Raw genomic sequence first — 5131 nt, 5'->3', positions numbered from 1 at the left:
CATAAAAAAATATGTACGAGGGTGAGTAATAGGTTTCGCTAGAAAAATGGGACCTAAAAAAAATCATCAGGTACCCCAAAGTTTTGTTTTCTTTCCCAAATGATCTTCTTCATTCTATCACAATAATATCTAAAGTAATACGAACTACATGAACTTAGTATATCATAAAACAAGTAAAAAAATATTGACGGGGGTGTGTTTGGGAGGGGGACAGGTGTCGTTGGAAAAATGAGAATGCATTACCCTAACGCCTTAACTCGGAGTTCTCGAAGCGATCGACGTTGGTGGTTCGCCGGATAACACCGGCGTCTGGGGATCCGTGCACTATTACGAACGGAAAGCGAGAAACCCTGGGAGAGAGAAGGAAAGTAAAAGGGAGATAGAAGCAAGGAATCCTTTCCTTCTCACTCTCTCTCTTTCTCTCTCTCTCTCTCTTTCTCAACAGGCATTCCAAAACAAAGACCCGCGATGCTGGGTTTCAGCGGTGGACAATATGTAAATCAGTGGCTGGCCGTGGTCACGATGTCGCGACCTCGTCGTCTTGTTCGTCGCGCTTCTCAAACCTCCATCTTCCTTTGTTTTTTTTTTGTCTTCTTCTTTCTTTCTTCTCCTTCATTTTCTTTGCCACCACAAAACTACTCCGGTCGTCGGATATTCTTCCCATAAGGGTCTGGAGTAAGATCCATAACGATCCGTGATGGTCTCGTCGACAACTCGGGAATGTCGCATAGTTAGGCGTGGATCTCGAAAGAAACGTAGGATGGAACGTAAGGAAGGTGGGGAATCGGGGGGAGGTGGGTAAGGGGTGTAAAAGGGACAAAAGGGAGGAGGAGGAGAAGGTTGATACTTCGGTCATAAAGGCCCGCGTGCACGCGCGACACGTGCTTTTATTCTCACGGGATCATCTAACGATATTATCTCGTCATTAGAACTCGTTTTTTCGGTTGCTTTTCTTGTTTTTCTGTTCTTTTGTTTTCTCTCGAATATTCCCAATGGTCGTATCAGTAGCAAATGAAATCTAAAATTATTGAAATGATATCGTTAGATTTTGGAACGATTTTGAACGATTCGTGTTGGTTGATTTACCTGCAGGTACGAATGATTTATATTTAATACTACCTTTACCTTGATCATGATGATATATAATCGATTGATTATTGGGTTTATGTGTTCGTTGCTTTTCGGTTCTGAAAGAATGAGCCCCGGTGCAACGATCAATCATGCGTATGTAATTTTTTGTTCTATGGTGGAGTTAGGGTGAAGTTGGGGTGAAGAGGGGTACACTTATCTAACGATGAAGGATTTATATTTATATACCACTTGTATAGTTTTCTCGATCGAAATAATCGATCCGTCGTTAGAGATTCGTTTCTGGACTACAACCTGAAAGAAAAAGTAGAAAAAAGTGCTGTAATTATCTGTTCCGTGAACGATGATGATGAAAAGAAATAAATTTGATGAACGATAGAAACTATAGCAAACGAAATAAATTTTATAAAAATATTTTCTTAACACTTTAATTTTATAAAAATATTTCTTAACAATACGGTGTAGTATTTTTATTATTCGAGATATTGAATTAATGCATAATGCAGAACAGTACGCTCTTGTAGTAGTCAAATAAAATATTTATTATACTTTTAAACATGGCGTATAAATTTAACCGTTTGCGAAAAAACGGGAGGGGGTAGGTGGCCATTTTGAAAAAATTCTTAGAGTTCACTTATTTATATTTCTTCGATAGGATTCATGATACCTGATGTCGTTGGTTTGATTCCTCGACAGTGAAACATTTTTTTGTATTTCTTAGTTTCGTTATTGCAAAGTATGTTTAATTAATTTTATTTTGATTTACTTTTTTCTAGGGAAAGTGAATATTAGAATAGTTGAGGTTTAAGGTTGGTACGGTAAACGTGCTACGTCAAAGGATGACGCAAATGGTTTTGTACGATGACTATGGTTCGGTTAGGTTCCCATGCATTTCGCGAGGACAACCGATACCAGTTCTCCACGCCCAACTTGTTCTTTTTCTTCTTCTATCTACGTAGCAATTAGCCGTTAAAAGTGTTCGTGTGTTTCAGCGGTTATCGGCGCGCGAGTCGAACCAACCAAAGAGAGGTTAGGTGAGATGAAGTGAGGTGAGGAGTGGAGAGGAGAGGAGGAATCTCGGTGGGCCCGTTCTTATCTCGCGACAAAATGCATCTCGTTGGGGTCCCGGAACACACATCCGTGTGTTCATTTTGATCGAGGTAGAGGACCACCTTTACCAAAACAGCGAAAACAAACCAAATTTCCATAACGTTCCTTCTTACGAGACGCATCCACTTTCTTTATTTTGTTTCTTTTTTTTTCTTTCGTTCTTTCTTTCCTCTTTTCATATTCCTCGTATTCTTATTTGGTTTCTTTTCATTCACCTTCTTCTTCTTCTTCTTCTTCTTGACCTTTTTTCTTTTTCTTTTTCTTTTTTTGTTTCTCTTCGAGATACGAAGACGTCTGCATTGGGTTCTCGGAAGCGGTACCAGGGTTCCCACGAACGGAACCGCTTTTCTCTGAACACGGAACGTTCCTCTCGTTTATCCTCTAGACATCCAAACAACCCATTTACAACCAAGACCATTTACTAACTCATAGGAATATCGAAATAAGAACTAATACAAGAATATCATTTATTTGGATAATGTGTTATAATTGTTATTAGATTTTTGTATTCGTTTCGAGTAGACAAATTTGAGAAAACAACCTGAAGAAGAAGAAGAAAAGAAAAAACAAAGAAAGGAGGAGGAGGAAGGGGGAGGAGCAGACGAAAATTTGGTCGTGTCGGTTCGGCTAACAAGGGGGGAGTGAGGAGGGGTGGGGGGAGGCGGTCAAAATTAGTTGTGAAATAAATCTAGGTCAATTTTAGGAATGGTGTACTCTAAGCTGAAGGAAGCAAGGGGATGGAACCTATTAGTATGGTGCCGCCCCTCAATCAGGAGCAGTTAGGCTCCATTTCGTGCGTGTGTGCGTGCCGGTTGTGTGCGGTTGTCCTTTCTTTTCGAAGGGTGAAATGTGGTGGAATTAGAGAAAGAAGAAAAAGAAACGGAAAAAGCCACATTTTATTTTTCTAAATTCTACCCTACCTTTTTATCACCTTTCCCATATCTAATTTGGGAACGTTAGAAACTTATGCTTTTGTAGTTTCATTTCACACTAACAATGAATTAACGAGGATGATTGAAAAACATCGATAAGCGCATATAAGCGTCCTTAGTCTACGCGGATTACTTTCGTTGGACGCATATATGCGCCCATAATACTGAAAGGATAAATTTTGGATTTAATTATCAATATTCTTGTCCACAAATATGTTATTAATATATAAGTCTCAAAGGGAGTTATATACGGTTAATAAATCTTATGAACAATTAATTTGAACTAATTGTACGTTTCGTCCCTTACTGGGGACTTCATCAGCAACTTGATCATTTACAGTTCACGTGTCCATACATATAATCTTTTTTACAGAGTCATACATTTCAACAAAACTTAACATATTGCAATACAATTAGATCCTAAAACACCTTATCTTATCACACGTAATCAAATATTTTGTATTTACTTATTATTTTGTATTTTGTATGTACAACTGGTTCAAAATAAATTCTTCATAAGATTTAACAACCGTCTAAAATTCCCTTCGAGACAGATATATTAATAAATTTTTGATTTCTTTTCGAATAAACGATGAAAAATAATTACTCGAAATATTTGAATGAAACAAATCTCACGTAAAATGATTTTCTCGTAGAAGATCAAAGAAATTTTGTTGATCGGTGGAGGGGGGATGGAAGCAGGTTACCACTCAACTTTGGTAAACCTTTTGTTTCGACGTTTATTGAAAATTGTTGTCTCGAAAAGGGTCACTAGGAATGTTGCGGGAGGACGCCCTGGGCCAGCAATTCCCTTTCGAGAGAATCCTAAAGAGGGAATAAAGATAAAATGAGAAAGAGGGATAAGGTTTAACGAAATAGAATAAGACAGTAGGGCGCGAACAAGGTGTGCGTTGAAGGGAAAAGGGTCGGGGGGGTGGAGGGCCTTCTTATTCCATCCATTCCCTACTCCCTTCCCCTAACCCACCCATCCAATGAGCCATGCGGGCGCACTGTCCTAATTACAACGAGGTCTCCTATTTTTTTCGAACCTGAAAAGGGGGCCCCGAAGTATTTGCCCGCGGCAAAAACGTTAAGGAGAGACTAGACACGAATCCCCAGTTTCTCTTTCTCTCTTACTCATTCTCATTCTCTCTCACTCTCTCTCCTATTCTTTACGGTTAAGAACACGTTAAGAGGAATCTTAGAAGAATCACCGGCCGTTTGTCCAGGGTTCAAGTTTAAAGTTTCGAACGAACGAACGAGAAGAACGAACGAAAAGAAAGATGACGAAAGGGATGTAGAAGGATTCGATAGTAGTATGAAGATGACGAAAGAAAAAAAGGAAAAAAAGATAAAGGATCGTACCATTAGGTGGACGAGACATTCCGAGTTTTTCCCCATCCCATTCATGAACACCGTACCAATTTCTTTTCTTTCCTTTTACTTTTTTTTTTTTCTCATCCTCTCTCTTCTCACGACTCATTCATACCTTAGCACTGGTTGAGATCTTAGATCGTAGGATCCTTTACCTGGCTAGCCACCGACGTCGTAGATGACACCCAGCCGGGGCTACTATTCTATCTTTCTTTTTAACCAACTATCTATCTTTGTTCTTAGCTCTTGCAAGATCCAGCGAAACGTTCTGGAGTCAAAAAGTGGAATCAGAAAGACTCGCTGTCTGTTCAGGTCCTCGTTAATTAGTTGAATTCTAACCAAAAATTTGATTCAACTGGGTTCCAATCAAGTGTGGCGCCCTAAATGTGATGATAGTTTATTTTATTTACGCGAAATTATTGTCAACGAGTAAAGAACGATCACAGAGTGGAATTAGGAAGACTTACTGTCTGTTCGAGTTCTCGTTATTTGGTTAAATTTTAGCCAAAAATTTGATTCAACTAGGTTCCAATCAAGTGTGGCGCCTTAATTGTGATGATAATTTACATTATTCTTGCGAAATTATTGTCAACAAGTAAAAAACGATCACAGAGTGGAATAAGGAA

This window comes from Polistes canadensis, unplaced genomic scaffold (genome assembly GCF_001313835.1).
Source record: "Polistes canadensis isolate GaletaPanama2010 unplaced genomic scaffold, ASM131383v1 scaffold_159, whole genome shotgun sequence".
NCBI lineage: Eukaryota > Metazoa > Arthropoda > Insecta > Hymenoptera > Vespidae > Polistes > Polistes canadensis.
The sequence above is the reverse complement of the archived record's forward strand: the minus strand, read 5'-3'. Positions refer to the sequence as shown.